This window comes from Emydura macquarii, unplaced genomic scaffold (genome assembly GCF_026122565.2).
Source record: "Emydura macquarii macquarii isolate MOO-44397 ecotype Brisbane River unplaced genomic scaffold, CSIRO-AGI_Emac_v2 contig_3671, whole genome shotgun sequence".
Lineage (NCBI taxonomy): Eukaryota > Metazoa > Chordata > Testudines > Chelidae > Emydura > Emydura macquarii.
This window is the reverse complement of record NW_027133808.1, coordinates 5,554,396-5,565,976: the sequence shown is the minus strand read 5'-3', so window position 1 is coordinate 5,565,976 and position 11,581 is coordinate 5,554,396. Positions and strand designations below refer to the sequence as shown.

At 45.8% G+C, this 11,581-nt stretch overlaps 1 long non-coding RNA gene across 1 annotated transcript; it reads left to right on the top strand.

Annotated features, from left to right (window-relative positions):
- The first annotated feature begins 563 nt into the window (after positions 1–563).
- On the top strand, positions 564–5,845 carry LOC137145875 (uncharacterized). Its single transcript, XR_010917773.1, has 3 exons — positions 564–679; positions 774–1,055; positions 4,271–5,845. It is a non-coding gene; the product is annotated as an uncharacterized lncRNA (long non-coding RNA).
- Positions 5,846–11,581: the final 5,736 nt, after the last annotated feature.

Genomic DNA, 11,581 nt, shown 5'->3' with positions numbered 1-11,581 from the left:
AAAGAAACACATACATTTATGGGACACACATATGGATGGCAGCTCAGCCCAACCTGTAAGAAAATCAAGCTTGCCCTCAAAGAATTATCGAAACCATCCAAAGAAGACAGACAATCTTTGCTGGAGATTCAATACTCAGAAGAATCAAAAGAACATTCTGAAAGGGGCAGGTGAACGGTGTGCTGAGTTCTTGGAGCTAAAACACAAGGTATCACTCTAAGATTGGATAGGCTTCTGAAGTCAAATAGGGGGAAATAGTAAATAATGAAGAGGATAAGTCACTGATTCAGAGCAATCTGGATTGCTTGGTAAACTGGGCGCAACATCTGTTTTAATATGGCTGTGACAGGATGCTGGATGGTGACCCCCTGGCCAGACCCCTGTAATGCCAGCCTAAATATCTGAGGGGCAGCAGAGCCAGTTAGCTGGGCTGTTGCCTGATAGGCATCAGCTGTCAGCCTACACAGGCTGAGCAGTTCCCCAGGCTTGATTAGACAAAAGGCAGCAGCTGCCCAGCTGACCAAAAGAGTTTATATGCCAGCCAAGAAGGGAAGAGGAAGCCAGAAGGGAAAGGAGTAGAAGGGAGTGTGGAGGCTTTGCCTGGCTCCCCAGACCCTGAACAGTTCCAAAGACTGCTGGCCCAAGCAAGACACTGTGCTACAAGTGATGGAGAATGAAGGCACTGTAGGCTGGTGGGGAGTTCATGTGCACCTTGTAAATAAAGCACTGGTTACTGCAAGCCAGAGGGTCTTAGAGTCCTTTGTTTGCCACAGGGGGACCAAAGCAGAGGGACTGTGGCAGCCTCTTGCACATGGGGGCTTGTCCAGGACCTAGTTCCAGCCAGCTCAAGAGGTGGTGACCTAGAGATGGAGGAGACCCTGCAGTGAGTGGTGAAGTAGCAGCAGCAGGTGATGGGGAAGGCCCTGCAAAGCCTCCAGGCATCTCGCCAGATGGAAAGGCAGGCCTTTCTTACCTGGCCGGCAGACCAGCAAAAATCCCTGAAGGACTTTATAAAGGAGCAAGCCAGTGTCCATCAGCAACTCCTGCAGAAACTGGTGAGTGCCATGATGGTGGATGGCATCTGGTCACTGGGCTTGGGACTTGCAAGATGGGCCTGTTTGATGACCCGGATGCATTTCTTGGCACTTTTGAGTGGGTAACTATGGGGGTAGGATGGGACAAGCTGACCTAGGCGCTGTGACTGGCACCCTACTTGGTGGGTGAGGCCCGGGCTGCCTACATGGTCCTGAGCGAGAGATGGGCCTGAGACTATGAGGTGGTAAAGTCTGCTATCTTGGATCGGGTCAGGCTGTCTGCTGAGCGATACCTCCAGAAATTTCAGTCAGCAAGGTGGATGGGGAGTCTGCGGCCCTGGGCATTTGCCCAAAGACTGGGAGATTAGGCCATCCAATAGCTGTGACCTACCACCCAGACAGTGGAGGAGATTATGGACACTGCAGTCCTGGAACAGTTTTTACAAGGACTCCCTGAAAACATATGGGTTCAGGTAAGGCAACACCAGCTAGGCATGGTAGAGGCAGCCGTGAGAATGATTGAGGAATATACAGAGGGAGATGCTCTCAGGAAGGTGGGCAAGCCCTATAAAGATCCAGAGGCTGGGGAGAAGCTCAGGGAACCCCTGCCTAAAAAGAGTCTGGAAAGGAAAGGGGGAGGATGGTTGGGAAGTCCCTGCAGGGGCCCAAATAGTCATATGCTGGCAGTGTGGCCAGCCCGGACATAAGAAGCAGGAATGTCCGCACATGGACAGTGAGCTGGCCAAGTTTTGTGGCTGGACTCTTGTGAAAAGGGGTGGGAAGGTGAGAAAATTCCCCACCATACCTCTGAGGGTGTGGAAGAAGTCCTGGACGGGCTTGGTGGATATGGCCTCCACCCGCACCCTTGTCCGAACTGGGCTGGTGAAGCTGCACTGGATGTTCCCCGGGGTTGAGGTGGATGTGGAATGCATCCATGGGGACACAAGGCGGACCTTATAGCCCAGGTGCCCCTGGAAGCTAGGGGACAGTTTCAGTGGAAACAGGTTGCAGTAGTGGAGGTACTGCCCTACCCAGTAGTGGTGGACACAGATTGGAAACCCTCCCAAAAAAGGAAACGTGGTGGAGGAAGGAACCCCACAGGGGGGAAACCTGTGGGATTTCCCTAAGGAGGGGATAGGAACCTCTTGGCCGGGAGGCCCTGATAATGAAGAAATCCCTAGACAACAAGAGCAGAGACAGGACAGAGAGAGATGCCCTCAAACACTGGAGAGCAGGGGAGGAGAAAGTAGGGAGAGGGATACAGGGGGAGGGCCCAGCCCAGGCCACCATATTGAGAAGGAAAGGCTGATAGAACCCCCCTGTGTAACCCCAAGGGGGAGTGCCCCAGGCCTTGCCTGGCGGGCTTGATGTCCTGGAAGCCCAGGGTACCCTTGACGAGGTGGGGGTCACTCAGGAGCCCCGGCCAGGAAGTTTGGGAGGGTGTGACCTGGGGCAGGCTGCCAGGACTGCTGGCAGAGCTGCGAGTGGTGTGAGGACCTGGAGGTGCCAGCAGACCTGTGATGGGTGCCACCTTGGCTCAGTGTGGGTTCTGTGGGTGGGGGATGAGTGAACCCCACATGAGGAAGCCTGAGGGCCACCTGAAAGAAGAGGGACCCCATGTTGGGACCCCTCCAGTAGACGGAAAAGGGAAGAAGGAACCTGATGATTCTACGAGGAGGGGAGATGTGTGACAGGGTGCTGGGTGATGCCCCCTGGCCAGTCCTGTCATGCCAGCCTAAATAGCTGAGGGGCAGCAGAGTTGGTTAGCAGGGCTATTGCCTGAGCGGAGGCAGCTGTCAGCATACACTGGTTGAGCAGCTGCCCAGGTTTGATTAGGCAAGGGGCAGCAGCTGCCCAGCTGATCCAGAAGGGTTTATATGCCGGCCAAGAAGGGAAGAGGAGGCCAGAGGGGAAAGGAGTAGAAGGGAGTGCAGAGGCTCTGCCTGGACATGGAATAGCCCCAGAGACCGCTGGACCAAGCAAGACACCATGCTACAATGGCTAACTGTAAATGTATACATCTGGAAACAAAGAACATAGGCCATATTTACAGGATGTGGGACTCTACTGGGGGAAAACAGTGACTCTGAAAAAATGTGTGGGTTGTGGTGAATAATCAGCTGAATGCGAGCTCCCAGTGTGATGCTGCAGCCAGAAGTGCTAATGCTATCCACATAAACAGGGAAAACTCAAGTAGAGGAAGAGAAGTTATATTATTTCTGTATTTGGCAGTGGTGCGACAGCTGATGGAACTGTGTCCAGTTCTAGTGAGCATAGTTCAAGAAGGAAGTTGATAAATTGGGTTCAGAGAAGAGCCATGAGAATGATTAAAGGATTAGAAAACATGCCTTATAATGATAGACTGCAAGGGCTCAATCTATTTAGCTTAACAAAGAGAAGGCTAAGGGGTGACTTGATTAGATTCTACAAGTATCTACACGGGGAACAGATATTTAATAATGGGCTCTTCAATCTAGCAGAGAAAGGTATAACAGGATCTGAAAGTTGTAGTTAGTCAAATTCAGACTGGAAATAAGGTGTACATTTTTAATGGTGAGAATAATTAACCATTGGAAACAATTTACAAGGATCACAGAGAATTCTTCATCACTGATAATTTTTAAATTAAGATTGGAGGTTTTTCTTTAAAAAAATGCTCTAGGAATTATCTTGGGAAAGTTCAATGGCCTGTGTCATACAGGAAGTCAGACTAGATGATCACAATGGTTTCCTCTGTCCTTAGAATCTATGAAAAACCTAGATTACACTTTAAATGCATCTAAAGATAGTGTATTTTTCAAATCAGCATTCTGAACAGGCAGAGGGGAGCATGAGTTAACACTGAAAAAGTGGGAAATCCTCCTCTGTTAAAGGTGGAAATCGGACTTCAGTTCTGAGGATGTATTTAACCTCTACACATCTTGGCTAAAATGTTCAAAGATGAATGTCTAAAGTTAGGCACCTAAATCCAGATTTAGACACCCATATAAATAACTCTTTAATTAGAAGTGTCTGCTTCTCAGTGACTAACTTTAGGCATCCATGTTTGAAAGTTTTGTCCCACTTTTACTATTTAAATCCCATAAATTATAAACAGATGTGGCTTCTCTTCCGCAAAGTTTGAGGGAGTTACATGGCGTTTTTTAGTAGCATGCTGTCTCACACTTTCCTTATCGAGATGATTGATATTTCAAAAGAAGTACTTCAGACAATACCGCGTTTGTTTCTTATTCCAGAAAGAGGGAGAACCCTGAAGAGAAAAAGAGTGCGCACCAGGATTGCAGTTGGATAGGTCTGCCCATTTGTCACTGCCTTATCTCAACAGTGATAGACTAGGACTAGAGACACCCGCTGATGGAACGAGAATGCTGCTGGAACACTTGACAGTGATTTTAAAGTAAAATGAGTAGCAAAGTACTAGATGAAAATAAATGTTCATGTTTTGTTGGCTGTGGTGGCATAAGGAATTTGAAGACTCTGACATACTTTTCTCACTGAGTGCCAGATACATCTTCAACTGGCTGTTTGAAATTTATAGTTGCTGCCTCAGTAGAAAAATTGCACCCCAGCCATGCTTTTGCTAGAAATTTGAGGAGGTGTGTGGGACAAAAGCATATTATCTATCATTATCATTTTATGTATGCAGAGAGATGCAGCACAGAATTTTGCCTCAGGTGTTCTCTATACCAGTAAGGCAATGTTGTCCAGTGAAGAGAGCAAAGAACAGGGATCCAGGAAACCTGGCTTCTAGTCCCAGTTCTGACACTGACTCAGTGTATGACCTTGGTCAAACCACTCTGCCTTAGTTCTTGAATCTGAAAAATCAAGATAAAGATGCCTGTCACCTTTTCCGAAGTGCTTTAAGATTCTACAAACTACCAGTGATGTTTTAATTATGTATTACTTACATGAAGTTTAGAAATTTAGTGCTACTGAATATGAATAATGGGAATATTTGTTCTCAAAGGTCTCAGGGCTAAATAATGGCCATTTTACTTACCTCATTAATTACATACTAGGGGCATATCAAGGTATGGTACTTACCAAAGCATTGATTCTACTGTGAAATGAAATTATTGACCAATCATTTTATGAAACTACCTGCACATTGTAAGAAGACTACTGGGGATAGTAGAACTTGCAGTCATTTCTAGGTTCACTGGCCTCATAGATATGAATCTGTCTGTACTCCTGTACTGTTATAATAGAAATCAGAAGTGTGTCTAATTAATGCTAGGTCTTTCTGCTATTCATTATAATTTACCATGTCATTATGGCTTACTATGGACACTTGATTAGAAAGGGAATGACAAATTTGTGGCAAGAAGAGATGGCCTTTTTTAATTTTGTGGGTGATTTTAAAAAGAAAATCTAGGCTGGATTTTGTTCTCAGATTTGCATATAGCTCCTCTGAGGCAGAATCTGGCTTTAATTCACAATAAGTTTGTGCAGTTCTGCATTGAAAACTCATTTGCATCATGTTGAAAGGGTGTATAAAACAGCTCAGCTTGGCTTTAAACTGCTAGTGTTATGTAGGTTCAGGCTAATTACTTTTTGGCGCAGAGAGACCTGGAATCTTAGTTGCTTGTTTTGAGATGTCATTTGTAAATTAACTGTCAAAATCCCCAAACTTGTGTGAACTAAATGGCTCATTACAGCAGCTGAAGGAAACATAAGGGTATTAAATTTCAAACAACCCAGAATTTTTATCACTACAACTGCTGGTGAGAACATAACTTGAGTTATGAAAAGTTAACTTTACCCACTTCATAGTCTTTAAGGTTTCGATGTTCAGCTGCTTAAATATTTCTAATGCTACTAATAAAAAATACCTCAAGTATACATCTATCACAACAAGTGAAACTTGGGAAGAAGATATCATATTATGGATATACTTGTTACACCTTTTAGAGCTATATTTTCACAATTCTGTGAAGGCTTTTAATGCTAATCCACAAATATGGCTTACAAAAATTTACCAGTAGAACTATTTTAGTTACAGATGTGATTTTTAGCTAAAGTAGTTATATTGGTAAAGCCCTACAACAGATGCTATTTTATCATTATAAAAACGTTTGTTTCCCTTCTCGCTTTTCTACCAATATAACTGCATGACAGTATAGTTAAAGTGGTACAAATTCTTGTGTAGATAATCAATAATGGTCTTATCCATAGTCCATTGTAGACAATGACAGTCTTTAGTGTGCTTTGGATCAGGCCCTAATTGTGTAGTATTACACTGTCTGAAGACTTTAACTTCACCTAGTCATTCTGTATATTCTATTTCTGAACTGTATTATGTGTCTGTCTTAGGCCTTGACAGAACAAGACACTGAGGAGTCCTACAAGGAATTACAAAAGGAGTTAAGATGAATTAACTAAAGGTGTGAAGTTAATGCACGTAAGTTAAAGTGCATTAAAACCCCGTGTGGGTTCTCATGCAGAAGTAAAGTGGCTTTAGTTTGAAGTTTAATCCTCCTGCAAAATGGAGAGAGCCCTTAACTCCCACTGCAGTCAATGGAAGTTGAAGATGCTCAATGCCTCAGAGGCTGGAGCATTTCCTAGAGGAAATGAGAGGGACCATCGAAGGAGGGAGTGTACCTGAGCAACTGCACCAATCGCATTATAATGAATTAATTTTTGTCTTCACTCTTATCCTGTCCTAATGATTTTTTTTCCTTTTCATTTAACAAAGCACTATAGTTGCCACAGGGTAATTTTGAGATGGCTATTGGAAGGTTTGGGGTGAGGTGGTCCATAAGAGGATGTCTCTCAAGATGTGGCCCACAATCTGCTGGAGTTCAGCGTTTTCTGAAGAAACCTGCAATTGGTAGCAACTCCCAGTTTGTTTCCATCCTCCCCTTCCTGGGCAAAACCATTGAGAAATGATGGCAACCAAATTCCAGCAGCTCCTGCATTGTTCCAATACACTGGGCCCTCCACAAGCAGGCTTCGTATTATGCCGTACAGGGATGGCTCTGTGGATAACCATTTCTTGGCCTTGGAAAGAGAACTCCATGCTGATAATGTTCGATACTGCAGGCCATAATGTGCTTGTGATGGGGTTTGCACACCTCACACAGAGACTAAGGGAATGAGGAGCCCTGCCCTGCAGCAGCTGTGGAGCATGCTCCAAAAGGAAGATCTGCTCAGATGGGGTCTGTGACAGTCAAGCAGGGGCCCGGGAGTGAAGGAGAGGCTTTCCAAAGGAAGGAAACCAGTTTGTAGCTTGTGGGGACAATGAGATCCACAGGATAGGGTCTTGATCCCATGAGTAAGACCAAGTCAGAAGGGTAGAGGCCCTCCCTCAGGCCCTACTGAACGAGAATAACTGGATACTAGTAAGAGAGCTGGGGAATGTTCAGTTGACTATCTGAGCTACTGAGATTAATTAGGAACTCCTACTGGGGGGAAAATGGGCTGCCACCATACCCCAAACTGAAGAGAGAAGAGAGGTAGGAAGCAGTTCTGGGGAGCCTGGTCAGGTGCACCAGGAAGAGGCAGCTGAGACAGTCCACATCTCTCTGCGTTGGGCTGCAGCCAGGGACCTTGTGAAGAGAGAGGGCTCCCTACCTCTCCCCCACCCCATCCTCCTAGGAGAACTCTGGGGCACTTGGGAACTGACAGGCCATGGCTTGCCCACTGAGCTGACTGGCCTCTGAGTGAAACCTGCTATGAATTGGCGGAGAATGCAGACAACCTGAAAGGTTATCGAAGGAAAAAAAGAGAAGAGATAAGAAAAAGGGAGGCAGGAATTTGAAGATGGATATGGATAAACTACTAAATTGAGTCGTGGACTAACAGGAACATGCCCAACTGCTCCAACAGCTAGTTGTACCAGCAGCTGCTCATTTGAGAGTTAGCTACAGAGCAGAGGGATCAGCAACAATAGCTAGTAACACAGATGGCCACAGTTATAGCCCCAGAATACACAAGGGAACCTGCAACCAGCAGCATCAGTCTAGGTCCAACTCAGACCTGCTGAAACTAACAAAAATGGTGCTGGATGATGGCCCCCAAGACATTCCTGGTAACCTTTGAGAACTCTGCTGTCCCCATACCTAATGGAAACAGCCCAGGCTGTATTGGAAGCTTGATGCAGCAGCTGTGAAAGATTACCCTCAATTTAAGGTGGCCATCTTTGATATTTCAGCCAAAACTCACTACCAGCATTTCTGATGGGAAATGTTCCCACCTGAGGCACGACCACAGTCAGTGGCCCAATGTCTGAGAGTGGTGGTGCTGGCTCCAACCCAATGAGAAAAGAGGATTCCAGGTAAATGAAAGTCATCTTGGTGCAGTTTATTCTATCCTCCAGTTGGGAGGATTTGGAATGGATGGTGTGGCACCATTTTAAAATCCTCTTGGAGGTTGAAACAATATGTGAGAACTATCTACTCACCACTAGGCCCATAATAGAGACCTCCCTAGGGTAGCCTGTAACTGCACCAGCTGATGCAGGCCACAGAAGGGAAAGCAAGAAAGGGGGAATGGCACCTGGACCCTGGCAAGGCCATGGCCGTGGCTCAAGGGTGGTTTGTGGGGTCATACCCTTGCTGAGACCTCAGCCTGGGAAGAAGGAGGACACTTAAAATGTATCACGTCAATTCGCTAAAGGCATGAGAGGATCAGCAAGCGCTCCCGGTAATGCCATTTTCTCCAGAACTGAAATTTGGGCCACAGGCCCTCATATTCCACAGCTCTGACCAAGTGCCGGTGGGAACAAGAGAGACTGATCTGAAAACTTGTCCACTCCTTCTCTATAGTCTTTTTCATTGCCGACAGATCAGACTCACTTGGTGTTTTCCCCAGCTCTGTCTCTGTTTTGGTGGAAAAAGGTGCAAAAGATTTAACCATTATCCAAACACATGCGGGAAACAGAGTGAAAAGAGTTGCAGTTGGACCTCAGGGTACATGAAGAGTAGCATGGCAAATGGTTGAATATTTGACCAGATTTTGCATCAACTTCTGAAAATTCAACATTATGTCAAAGTTTGACACATACCTGATGTCGCGGGTTGATGAACTGTTGTACAGGTAGGGGCCCGCCAGTTATAGCACCACCAAGGAATGCTGACAGATGCCCTTGACCCAAGAGTCCGGAGAGAAGATGTTTTGCCACTACTCTGTTTTGCCAATACTAATTCAGGACAATGCCCTTTGGCTTATATAGGGCAGCAGCCACCTTTCAAAGGCTAATGGCTAAGGTGTTACAACCCAATGACCAATATGAGGCTGTGTACTTTGATGATATTGTCATCTATGGCAAGACTTGGAACAATCACACAAAACATGTCAGTGCGATTCTGCAGGGTCTCAAAAGCCCAGAGCTTACAATCAACCTGTCCAATTGCCACTTAGCTAACCAAGAGATGACATACCTGGGGAACACAGTGGGGAAGTGCCTATGCTCACTGGTGGGAAAGGTACAAGCCTTGGCAGAATGTCCTGTGCCCACCACTGAACAGCAAGCCAAACATTTTCTCAGGTTAGTGGGGTATTATAGATGGTTCATCCCAAACTTCACCACAATTGTTGCCCCACTTATGGATTTGGTGAAAGTTATAGCCCCCAGGAAGGACCAATAGCCTCAAGATTTTACTCAGGCTTACAGCATATTGAAGGATCAACTGGTTCAAAAGCTGTCCTGTTGCAATTCATTTTTTCAAAGCCTTTTGTCTTAGACTGATGCCTCTGACACTGGTGTGGGAGCTGTTATCACAGGAGGTACAAGGAGACCACCACCCAATCCTTTACCTGAGCTGAAAATTGTTTCCCCCAAGAAGTCTTATACTCTATAATTGAGAAGGAGGCCCTAGCAGTAAAGCGGGCCTTCAAGGCCCACCACTATTACATAGGCGACCAACCATTCCATCTAGTGATGGACTACACATCCCTCCTGTGTTGCATACCATGAAAGACCACAACTCCTGGATTGTGAGGTGGTATTTCTCACTACAGCCATGTCAGTGTGACATGCTGCATCAAGTGGGAAAAGATCACAAGGATGCAGACTTCTTCACAGGGGATGGAGGGAACTTGTTCACACAGACCAACCCCATGAAACCAGGCTTGAAAGGGAGGGTCTAGGATGGGATTTAAAGCCCTACACAGAGACTAAGAGAGTGAAGGAACAGTACTGGGCCATGAGGGCCCCACCCCTCAGCACCTGCAGAGCATGTTCCAAAAGGAGTATCTGCTAAAAAGCGGATCCTGACAATCAATCTGAGGAGAGAGTAAAGGAGAGGCTATCCAAAGGAGGAAGCCAGTTTGCAGCTTCTGGGGACAAAGCAATCCACCAGGAATGTGACTGGACTATATGGATAAGACACAACCAAGAGGGTATGGGCTTGCCCCTTTTCCCTCCTCTACTTCCTGCTGAGGGAGAATAACTGGACACTAGGAAGAAAACTGAGGAATACTCAGTTGACTGATTGACTACTGAGACTGACTGAGAACTCCTGCTGGGGATAAAGTGGGCTGCAACCACACCCCAATCTAAAGAGAGAGCAGAGAGATAGGAAGCAGCTCAGGGAAGCCTGGCGCCCCTGACCAGCAAGAGGTGACTGAGACATTCAACCTTCGTCTCCTTGGCCCTGAGCAGGGACCTGGTGCAGAGGGAAGGTCAAGGGCCCCCTATGTCTCCTGAGCCCCATCTGTCTGGGAGAACTCTAGGGCATCAGGGAACTGATGGGCCATGGTCTGCTCATTTATAGCTTCTGAATGAAACCCGCTACAGTGCCGATGTTACAAACAAAACTTAACAAGAGAAAATATAGGATCATTCTAGGATCCACTCGTTCCTGTCAGGCAGTACCCAGAAACTCATGATGGAATCTTTTGCCTCCTCACACATCAAATCCTGTAACATTTAGTTCTTTACCCTTTCCACTTAAAAATACATACAAAGCCCAGTTATCAATAGTGTGCGGCTTTTTGGATTGTGCTGGACTTCTCACTGCTCCTAGACATACAGAGTTCAGCAGTGATGAGGAAAGCCTTCTTCCCTCCTTGGTTAACTAGGAGACTGCAATTTTTCCTTTCAAACTAGGGTCTTGCCACAGTAAGTTGTGTTTGTCACCTTCCAACTATTACTTCTGCAACTCACTCTACCTTACACTACCTTTAGAAGGTGAATGGCATGTGGAATTTAACATCTTGTTTAACTTTCAGCAACCCACCTATTAAACAAAAAAGGATAGTACACACACATCATGCCAATGTTCTTAAAAACTTCACTGGCTGGCTCAGTGTTTGTTTCCACATGAACTTCAAAATTCTAGTATTAATGTACAAAAAGTTCTTAAATGACTGACTAGCTCAGATACCACCTCACCATTACAATCAATAAACATCTTCACTTGGAGATATCCAAAATATGATTCTCAGGTACCAAGGGAAGGTCATTCTTGGCTGTCAGGCGCCTTACCAAAGCACATAAGATTGGACTCATTCATACCCAAACATGTGCCCAGAATTACAATCATTCCCATCATAGGTTGTTGGTGGAGAAGAGAAAGAAAGAAGAAAAGAAAATGGAGAAAAGG